At 45.7% G+C, this 11,348-nt stretch overlaps 2 long non-coding RNA genes across 2 annotated transcripts; both read right to left on the bottom strand.

Annotated features, from left to right (window-relative positions):
• Window positions 1-876: 876 nt before the first annotated feature.
• Window positions 877-1,585, bottom strand: LOC117547492. Its single transcript, XR_004569198.1, has 2 exons — window positions 1,228-1,585; window positions 877-1,048 (listed from the first exon to the last, which is right to left on the bottom strand). It is a non-coding gene; the product is annotated as an uncharacterized LOC117547492 (long non-coding RNA).
• A 5,167-nt stretch (window positions 1,586-6,752) lies between these two features.
• On the bottom strand, window positions 6,753-7,140 carry LOC117547496. The gene is made up of 2 exons (XR_004569199.1): window positions 7,104-7,140; window positions 6,753-6,924 (listed from the first exon to the last, which is right to left on the bottom strand). It is a non-coding gene; the product is annotated as an uncharacterized LOC117547496 (long non-coding RNA).
• Between the last annotated feature and the right edge of the window lie 4,208 nt (window positions 7,141-11,348).

Genomic DNA, 11,348 nt, shown 5'->3' with positions numbered 1-11,348 from the left:
AGAGAGAGGAGAGAGAGAGAGAGGAGCAGGAGATGAGAGAGAGAGAGAGAGAGAGAGAGAGAGAGAGAGACAGGACAGGCAGAGAGAGAGGGAGAGAAAGAGATGGAAGTCAGGGAGGAACTGCAGGTACAGTCACACAAAAGAATGTAGGCTTAATAACCCCATCCATCCATCTTTCTATCTATAACAATAGTCTTCATTTACAATAGGCATAATTGTAAAACAACATATATCTATTGCAGTTATGATGTCATAATAACATACAATTGTATAAAACACAATTTGCTGACATCTTTGTTCTCTTTTGAGAATCAAACAAAACAGATTTAAATAAAACTAAAAGTGCAAACAAACAAGTGAAATGAACTAAATGTCTGAATTGCTTTTAATTCACTGGCTGGAGCGACAAGTGAACAACGAGGGAGAGATTGAACAAAGAGAAAGAGTGGAGGACAGAGAGAGTAATGAACAGGAAGAAGACAGAGAGACTCAAGGAGATGGAAGAGAGGCTGCAGGTTATGGAAAGGAGAGAGACATGGAAAATGAATGTTGACCATGTTTTGTGATCATTTTAGCCTCTTCTGCTTCCAGATCATTAATAGAACATTCAACTGATCCTTATGTATTACACTTTCAAAAATAATTGATGCTGACATTGTCAGCCCACTGAAATAGTTTGAAATCAATATATTATCCAATGTGTGACCCCCACAGGACTTAAAAAGCACCTAACTAGATAATGAAAATCCCCAAAATCTATAATCGGGTATCCCCCCGAACCCCCCTAGCATGTTTGGACCTCGGTATTTAGGAAATCCTGGATACGGCCCTGTATATAACGACTTCCTTTTGCACAGTAATAATGTCACTCAGCACTTTAGTGAACAGTTTGCACTTTATTAGCATGATTTACACAGTACAGTTTGACATGGCCTATTTGCACATTTTTATATAATATATACTATTTATTGATGTAGTAGTTGTTAAATGATTAAACCGTATTATTTGGAATGTCGTCTGGCAGATGCTGGTCGGTTCTCGGCTCCACCTGAAAAGAGAGGGGAGTTATAGCGAGAGCGCCGAGAGTGTTTATGATTGTGTAAGATTGACAGCGGATGAGATTAATCATTGTGTGCAGATGTCCTGTTTTAGCGTGTATATGTCATGACATTAAGTTGCATTCATTGTAGAAGTGAACACTGTGTAAAGGTTACGTCCATCGCTTACCCATGCTATTTCGTCCTGTGTCCGCTCCAGTGTGTTTGGCCAAAAGGTCCTCGGGGGAAAACAAACACTGACTAAAGAAGGTTCCGGGACGAACCAAGTGGCGGGATGGGCGTAGGGGTTTCTGTTGTAGTTGGGAATGTATTTCTATTATGGTCAGTTATAATGTGGGTTTTGGGGTTAAATTAACAGCTGGCTACAAACCACTGATCATACATGCACAGAATATTATAGATTATCGTTATACCAATTATGATGACATGTGTATTTATAATGGCTCACCTGTGAATGGTTTCTCCCAATAAGATCCTCTATAAAAGAGCCAGTCTTCAGTCGGAGGAAAGTGGTGAACAGCTGGCTGGCTGTTCTTTATGGTGGTTGTGAAATAAAGACACTATGGTGTGCAACTCTACCTCCTCTCGTGTTTGGTTCTTTCACTGGAAATCCAGCCGCTAAAAGGGTCGCTATCTCACAAATGGTGTCAGAAGCTGGGCCCCACACTACAGTGAAAGGATGCCGAGAGGTGGAAAAAAAGATGATAAGGAGGACCAAGAGGGGAGAGCCGCCTCGTCAGTTGAGCCAGGCAGCACAGCGGAGTCCAAAACTGAGGGGAAGCTGGAGGAGCTAGCAGAATTGGTGACGACGCTAGTTCGTGTTCAAGCAGCTAAAGATGAACAAGCAGAGAAGGCGTCATCAATTCAGGAGTGCCGTTGGAGAAGCATGCAGCAGCAGTGTACTGAGATACAGCAGCAAGTATCCAGGATAGCACAAGAACGGAGACAAGAAGATGATACTCAGGACAACAGCCAGTTTCACGGAAGAAGTGAGTATCAGGACAGGGATTATGAGGGTCCTGCTGGTGGTGACGATGAGATGTTCAACCAGAGGAGACACAGTCTCCAACAACAGAGGGAACCATTGGCCCATAGGGAACCCAAATTGCTGCCGTTATCGCCAGAGGATGACATTGAACAGTTCCTGACAACTTTTGAGAGAATAGCATATGTCTGCCGCTGGCCAAGAGACGGATGGGCGGTGCGCCTTGTTCCCTTGCTCACCGGTAAAGCTCGTAGTGCCTATGTGATGATGGACATGAAAGACTCTGACAATTATGGAAAAGTTAAAGCAGCAATTTTGTCAAAGTTTGAAATCACACCGGATACTTACAGAAGACGATTCCGGTCCCTGAAGATCGAGTCTGGCGAGACTCCACAAGAGCTGTATGTTCGTCTGAAGGATCTCTTCGTCAAATGGGTAAAGCCAGAAAAATCGACGGTGGAAGAAATAACGGAGACCATTATCCTGGAGCAGTTCCTGAGGATGCTCCAGCCTGAGCTAGAAATCTGGATAAGAGAGCATGACCCCAAGACAGCAGCGGAGGCAGCACGCCTGGCAGAGGTTTTCACATCAGCCAGGAAAGAGAGCCGGGATGCCACCTGCAGTTGGGAGAACAACCAAGGCCCAAACCAAGCTCAAAGGCCGAAAAAAAAGAAATTGGGTGCTATCATTGCAATGCTCTAGGTCACACCAAGCCATATTGCCCAGTTTTAGCCCACACCAAGCCATCTCTCCTGTGTGCAGTTCCTAGGTCAGACAGGGTCGAGAGACTAGGTGGAAAAGGCAGGAAAGTACCAGTCTTGATCAATGGGCAGCGGGTAGAAGCTTTGCTGGATACAGCATGTTTTCAGTCAGTTGTTTTGTCCAGTTTGGTCCCTAGGGAAAAGTGGAGTCAGGATACTTCAACCATAAGTTGCATTCATGGTGATCAACATGTTTACCCCACAGCAGAGGTCTATCTAACTGTAGCAGGCCAAACCTTTCTGTTGCCTGTAGCATTAGCCCCAACATTGCCATACCCAGTGTGAAGATAAACTTCTGTTGTTGCAATGCTGAGGTAGAATGAAGGAGTCTGGAACCGTCATTAGCCAAAGTACTGAGAGTTTTATTGATCACAGTACATTAATACGGCCGGGGAGATCACTTAGTTTCACACTGTCCCGTGCTCCACCATCATGATCTCTGCCCCAGAATAGCCCCAAACACGCATCAACATGAGGAGAGGCGGGCTAACAGAAGCCCGCGTTTACCTAATTAATAGCAGATGGGAGACAATAGTCTACTTGTCTCAAAGAGATGCAGACAAGCCTCAACCCTCCCCCACGGATATAGGAGAAGCGTTTGACCTGTGACCTCAACTTACAGAGGAGTCTTTGACTGATAAGTCAAACACATGTTTGCAGTATCACAGAATCTAAGAAACTATAGGAAACTCTATAAACAGATCAGATTAAAATATTCTCTTACACCCAGTCATTCTTGGTAATGATCTCCCTACACTTTATGACCTAGTGCACAAGCCAGGTTGCAAGTCTGACAGGGAAATATGTGAGGTTGAGAGCCTTGGGGCAACGATCAGGGAGCCACTTCGCCAAGGTGAGGTGAAACCAGTTCGACAGCCAGTCAAGCCTTGTAATGTTACCACTAGAGGGCAGAAACTCGCTGAGATGCCTTTTTATGGGGTGGACTGGGAGACAAGTCCAGGTAAACCGCCCAAGACTAGAGCGCAGAGAAGAAGGGAAAAACTGAGAGGTACTCTGGAGAAAGGGTCACAAGAACCTTCAGAATTACCAGATCTGCTAGACTTCGACTTTCCCCCAGATATAGGGGCAGTACAGAAACTGGATGCTACACTGACGCATTGGTTTGGGAAAGTAACAGAGGTTGTGGAGGTTAAGCAAGATAACCATAGCTATCTGGACGAGGCCACCTACATAGTTAAGCAGGGCATCCTCTATCAGCGCAAGGGAAATACTGAGGTTTTAGCTCTGCCAAAGCAATTCAGAACCAGAGTGATGGAGTTAGGCCATTCAATTCCATGGGCAGGTCATATGGCTTTCCAAAAGACTTTGCACAGGATTGGAAGGAGGTTTGGTTGGCCAGGGATGTATACGCAAGTCTCTCAGTTCTGTAGGTCTTGTGAAACCTGTCAACTTACCTCATCAAAGGGAGTAGCCTGTGCACAACTTCAGCCGTTGCCTATAATAGACACATTTTGAGAGGATAGCCATGGACATAGTAGGACCTTTAGAGAAAAGCTCCTCAGGACACCGTTACATTCTTGTTGTATGTGACTATGCCACCCGCTATCCAGAAGCCTTCCCTCTCAGGTCCATCAAAGCCAAGCAGGTAGCAAATTGTCTTGTTCATCTGTTCTCCAGAGTAGGCATACCTAGAGAGATCCTTACAGACTGTGGAAAAAATTTCTTGTCCAAGTTTTTGAAGCAGGTTTACCAAGTCTTAGGTGTGAAGGGCATTAAGACCACCCCTCATCACCCCCAGACAGATGGGCTAATCGAGCGCTACAATCCAACTCTCAAAGGCAGGCTACGCAAGTTTGTCTCCAATACAGGGGCCGATTGGGACCAATGGCTTCCGTACCTGTTTGCCTATCGGGAAGTTCCACAAGTGTCGACAGGTTTTTCACCTTTCGAGCTCTTGTATGGCCATCAAGTGAGAGGACCCTTGGATCTTCTTAAAGACCACTGGGAGATTCCACAGCCAGGAGGAGCGAATGTTGTCTCATACGTGATCAAAATGAGGAAGAGACTTGAGGAGATGACAGCACTGGCACATGAAAATATGAAGTCGGCACAGCAACAACAGAAAACCTGGTATGATCGGAAGGCCAGGGAGAGGGTTTTCAATCCAGGACAGAAGGTACTGTGATTGTTGCCAACGTGTGACAGTAAGCTGCTGACAAAATGGCATGGACCTTATGAAATTACCAGGGTTGTTGGTAAGGTCACATATGAACTATATATGCCAGAAAGAATAAAGAAATATCAGACTTTCCATGTCAATCTGCTCAAGGAGTTCCAGGTTCGTCAAGAGCCTGTGTGCCAGTTGTTGGTATGTGCTGTCCAGGATGAGGAAGCAAATGAGAAGTTCTTTCCTGCCACCACTGCAACAGCAGAGCCCTTGACGTTGGACCTGTCTCATCTATCTCCCACCCAGCAGGAAGGAGTAAAGCCACTCCTTGACCCGGATCTTTTTAAAGAGACACCAGGTTTTACCTCACTGGTCCAGCACAGGATCCGTCTAACAGCAAATGCTCCAGTTCGGCAGAAGAGCTACAGGATTCCTGAACGGCTAATTCCTGTTCTACAAAAGGAAATAAAGATGATGCTGGAACTGGGGATAATCGAGGTCTCCTGCAGTGAGTGGTGCAGCCCAATTGTACTGGTTCCAAAGAAAGATGGATCACTTCGATTTTGCATTGACTTCAGGTACCTGAATGCAGTGTCTAATTTCGATCCATACCCAATGCCTCGAATTGACGATCTGTTGGAAAGGGTTGGCAAAGCTCAGTACATCACCACGTTGGACCTAAGAAAAGGCTACTGGCAGTTAGCATTGGCACCTGAAGCTAAGGAGTTGACAGCCCTTAGGACGCCTTTTGGTATGTATCAGTTCAGAGTCATGCCATTTGGTCTCCAAGGGGCGCCGGCAACATTCCAAAGACTGATGGACCATGTATTGAGGGATGTCTCTGACTTCTCTGCTGCATATTTGGATGATGTGGTTATTTTCAGCCAATCCTGGGATGAGCACAGGTTCCATCTACAACAAGTCTTGCAGCGGATCAGAGCAGCTGGTCTGACAATCAACCCAAACAAGTGTGCTATCGCTCAAAGAGAAGTGAAGTACCTGGGCTACATCATCGGATTTGGGAAGATTAAGCCACAGCTGGGGAAAGTCGAGGCCATACAGTCGTTCCCTGTGCCCACTACCAAGAAGAAGATGAGAGGGTTTCTGGGGTTGGTCGGTTGGTACCGTAAGTTTGTGCCTCATTTTGCAGACAGGGCGGTGGTGTTGAATGACTTGACCAAAGCCTCTGCTCCCAACAAACTGAAATGGACAGATGAGTGTGACAAAGCTTTCAGAGACTTGAAAGATGCAGTCTGCGCTAACTCTGTCCTTCACACTCCAGACTTTGACAAGCCCTTCACCCTGCAAACCGACGCTTCTGGAGTGGGCCTAGGGGCAGTGCTGCTGCAGGAGGAGGAGGGAGACTGGAGACCTGTTTTCCTGAGTCGCAAGCTGCTGGATAGAGAGACTAGATGCTCCACGGTTGAAAAGGAGTGTTTGGCAATGAAGTGGGCCATTGACTCCCTCAGATATTATCTGCTGGGGCGGCACTTCGTTTTGGAAACAGATCACAGAGCTCTACAGTGGTTGCATCGCATGAGAGATGCAAACATGCGCATCGCTGGATGGTACCTGGCACTGCAGCCGTATGACTTCACCGTTCACTACAGGTCAGGGAAGACCAATATAGTGGCGGACTTTCTGTCCAGAGTGTCGCAGGAATGAGACACTGTTCTCCTTCGGGAGAGGGAGGATAACATGTAACGAAGGTAACTTCGTTACTATGGACTGACTGCTTTGGGGGCTTTGTAATATTGCACATGTGGGTTTGCACTTTATATAACGACTTCCTTTTGCACAGTAATAATGTCACTCAGCACTTTAGTGAACAGTTTGCACTTTATTAGCATGATTTGCACAGTACAGTTTGACATGGCCTATTTGCACATTTTTATATAATCTATACTATTTATTGATGTAGTAGTTGTTAAATGATTAAACCGTATTATTTGGAATGTCGTCTGGCAGATGCTGGTCGGTTCTCGGCTCCACCTGAAAAGAGAGGGGAGTTATAGCGAGAGCGCCGAGAGTGTTTATGATTGTGTAAGATTGACAGCGGATGAGATTAATCATTGTGTGCAGATGTCCTGTTTTAGCGTGTATATGTCATGACATTAAGTTGCATTCATTGTAGAAGTGAACACTGTGTAAAGGTTACGTCCATCGCTTACCCATGCTGTTTCGTCCTGTGTCCGCTCCAGTGTGTTTGGCCAAAAGGTCCTCGGGAAACAAACACTGACTAAAGAAGGTTCCGGGACGAACCAAGTGGCGGGATGGGCGTAGGGGTTTCTGTTGTAGTTGGGAATGTATTTCTATTATGGTCAGTTATAATTGTGGGTTTTTGGGGTTAAATTAACAGCTGGCTACAAACCACTGATCATACATGCACAGAATATTATAGATTATCGTTTTATACAATTATGACTGACATGTGTATTTATATGGCTCACCTGTGAATGGTTTCTCCCAATAAGATCCTCTATAAAAAAAAAAGCCAGTCTTCAGTCGGAGGAAAGTGGTGAACAGCTCCTGTCTGTCTGTCTGTCTGTCTGTCTGTCTGTCTGTCTGTCTGTCTGTCTGTTTCTGTCTGTCTGTTGTTGGCGGCTGGCTGGCTGGCTGGTGGCTGGCTGAGGCTGGCTGGCTGGCTGGGCTGGTGGCTGGCTGGCCGGCTGGTGGTGGTGGCTGGCTGGCTGGCTGGCTGGTGGCTGGCTGGCTGGCTGGTGGCTGGCTGGTGGCTGGATGCTGGCTGGATGGCTGGCTGGCTGGCTGGCTGGCTGGTGGCTGGCTGGCTGGCTGCTGGCTGGGCTGGCTGGCTGGCTGGCTGGGCTGGCTGGCTGGTGGCTGGCGTCTGGCTGGCTGGCTGGTGGCTGGCTGGCTGGCTGGCTGGCTGGCTGGCTGGCTGGCTGGCTGTGGTGTGCAACTCTACCTCCTCTCGTGTTTGGTTCTTTCACTGGAAATCCAGCCGCTAAAAGGGTCGCTGTCTCACATGCCCTCATTGGTCATGTGTGTGTTGGAGGAGGGGCTCTGTAAGGAAGTGGCAGATTTTTTCCGGTTGTGTATTTTCAAATTCTAGCGCACTCGAGCTGGTTTCTCCAAAATTACCTACCCCACCTTTAATGTTGGTTTTACCTGGTATACTTATTTGGTATAAACAATTAGCAAAAAAAAAAAATGTATAATTTAGTACCGCCTACATTCTCCAGTGGGAATGGCTCCATAGACTGTTTAAAAGAAATGGACATAGTCACTATGACTAGCTGGTTTACTTTTGTACGCCATGTTTCAACAAGTAGGCTGGCCAAAATTACTGAGAAGCTAAATTGATATGCAGGTCTGAAAGAAAAAGTTTTTTTAGATGGTTAAAGAAAAAAGCTAAGACTATTCAAATACACTCAAAAGCTGCAGTGTCTTCATCATAGTTGATATGTCTTTTCAAAGAAAGGACACACATAATTCAAATTCCAGTTCACCTTCATGCTGATCTAGGATTAAAAAATAGTACAACTCAGACTGAATGGGTGATGAATCTGATCTCTGGGCATTCTTACCCATGAACAGATTTAAACTGATCCTTCTGAACCAGAAAATCCCCCCCATATCCCTGGAAAATCACCCTGGGTTGTATCCAGTATTATGAACAAGTCTTCCATTCATTGTCAGTGGAACGACTCCAGAATTTTTTTTTTTTATAGATTAAAATGTTCTTAATACAAGCTTCAGCAGATATTTAAATGTTCTGTTCACACGACTGAACTATACATTAAGATAACATCTTGAGCTGAAATTCTCATAAAATATATGAGTAAATAATATTGCCTTTCTTTCTTGTCCAGTCTGTCATATTTATACAAACTTGCTGCATTTCCTTTATAATTTTTCTTAATGAAAACGAGGAAAATACCAACTTGGCTTGAAGCTCTTTTTGCCTGAGGCCAGACTGTGGTTTAAACCCACTCACCTCAGTGATAGAGTGAGGTGGCCACCCCTCTCCCACGCTAACGCTGGCATTTCCTCTGCTGTTTCCTTGCCCCCAAACACGCAGGTCGCCAACACATAAAAAACAGGCCTGGAAAATGAATCAACGCACTTAGTTTCTGTTCAGTTTCAGCTGTGATATCTATCTGTTCCTTTATCACAAACACATGCAGGTACAGAGGTTGTTATAGTTAGTGATTGCTGCTAAATGTTTACACACAGTCACTGATTTAGTTCCACTTTTCCAAGGTGCTCATGATCCTTTTATGACAAAATGACAACTACTAGCATACTAGCAACAAAGGACAGGAATAACAATGTAATGTGTAACAGACAGCTCGGTTTCAGAAAACTCAAAATCTGCTTCATTCACAAAGAAGTCTCAAACGCCCGCCACTCTTCTGCCTTTCAGAAAGGGCGTCGTTAGGGGAAATGCATCAAGCCGCTCTCAATTATTAATCAGGAGCCAACAGGAGATCTCAATCACCCTCTAATGAACTCAGTGGAAGTGTGACATTCAGCTGAGGATAATTGAAAAAAGGTTGGATACTTTGGGTACCTGTGATGGACATTTTTGATGGTTTTATGATCCTAGATGGGATATTGATAAAAAAAAAAAAAAAATTAAATAATTTGAACTCTTACGAAAGTGAAGGAACCATGACTGGAAAACACCATTAACATGATGATCAAAATAAAGCGTATTATCGCAGGTGATGCTTGTGTGAGTACATTAAACAAAGCACATGAAGATGCCACACCTGAAGATGCTACACCTCACTTTCTCAAACATGGCCTCCAACATCTGCATTTTCAGGTGAACTGTTAAGCGCTCAGAGGCCAATGCTGATGCCTCCAGTAGAATTATCTGAGCACTGCTATGAATTCTTCAGGAATCCAATAGATAGAGAAGTGTGGCTGTTAGGGGTGTAACGGTATTCGTCCTGTACCGTCACGGTTCGGACGTCACGGTTCAGCACATGCAGTCACACGGCGAATACGCCTATTTTTTACGAGCGGGAAAAAAGTCTGTCACTCAGGGCAGTATTACACTATATATAATCCAGGGGGCGGTATTGCACCTAAAAGCCAGCCGCCCGTAAATAACAAATGAAGAACAAGAATAAAACACAACAAAACGAACACAATATATTGTTACAACCCGGCTCCTGGGCTGCAACAAAAAAGCAGGGAGGCGAGACGAAGGGTAAGAAAATAACAATTGTTTATTTTCTTATAAACAATGTAATGACAGAACCAGCCACAGGTCCCCGAGGCTGGCACGGAGAGAGTGCCCAGAGGAGTCCGCTCCACGTAACCGGCTGGGCTCCTCCTATATCCTTTCCTTTCCAGGTGTAGCTCATCAGCACCTGAACCTGTGAACCTAAGCACACCCACAAAGCACACACAGAAACAGCACCCCACGTGGTGTGGAGGGGTCGTCACACTCCCCCCCATAAGAAAGGAGTTCTCCTAAGAACACCGTAAACTACCTAACAATAGTAACATTGTAACCCTGAACGGATCCATACAGACCGTTTTGTAGTTCCTGACTTTCCTCCTTCCCACCTCATCAGCTCCGGCTCCCGAAGAGGCATTTCAGAAGCTCGGAGATCTAGACAACGCATCGGCTACCACGTTATCCGAACCTTTAATGTGGCGAATGTCCAGGCAATAGGCCTGTAGATACAGCATCCACCGCATTAACCTACGATTTGGGCAACAAACTAGGAATTTTATCAGACTTCTCCACAAGCAGACATGGTGATGCCCAGCTAGAACAAGATGGTTCGGCGATGCCATTTTCGAGCATGTACTTGATTTCCGTGTCCATTACCTGGCATTTTACCTCAGACACACGATAGAAACGCTGGCGAATGGGATGCGCACCCTCCACATCTATATCGTGCGCTAACATGTGTGTTCGGCTAGGTGTACCACTGAATAGACACAGATTACTACGAATCAGAGCAGTCAACTCAACCCTTTCTTCTGCCAACAAATGACCCAACAGTGACTCCATATTCTGCAAAGTTTCAGTATTTTTCAATCTTCCCGCAACAAGCTCTCATCAGGCGCTGTAACCCCATCATCTTCACCTCCGAAGACCTGACTCCCCACTGCCGCTGAGAGAGGTCTAGCCTCACCACCATAGTACGACTTCAGCAGGTTTACATGGCAGAGCTGAGTGGCTTTTCTACGCTTCGCCGTGGACAGGAGTACATTTTGGTCAGATACCTGCTCGAGTACTGTGAAAGGGTCAGAAAACTTTGCCTGAAACGGCGAATTAACCATTGGCAACAAAGCCAGGACCTGATTACCAGGACTAAACGAGCGCTGCTCGGTTTTTCGGTCATACAGACGCTTCATCTTTCCCTGGGCGGACAACAACTTATCCCTGGCCATCTCCGCAGCTGAATACAACCGATCCCGGCCCGTTT

The sequence above is a fragment of the Gymnodraco acuticeps genome, unplaced genomic scaffold (genome assembly GCF_902827175.1).
Source record: "Gymnodraco acuticeps unplaced genomic scaffold, fGymAcu1.1, whole genome shotgun sequence".
NCBI classification, from domain to species: Eukaryota; Metazoa; Chordata; class Actinopteri; order Perciformes; family Bathydraconidae; genus Gymnodraco; species Gymnodraco acuticeps.
Note: the sequence above shows the minus strand (reverse complement) of the source record. Positions and strands in the feature narration are given on the sequence as shown.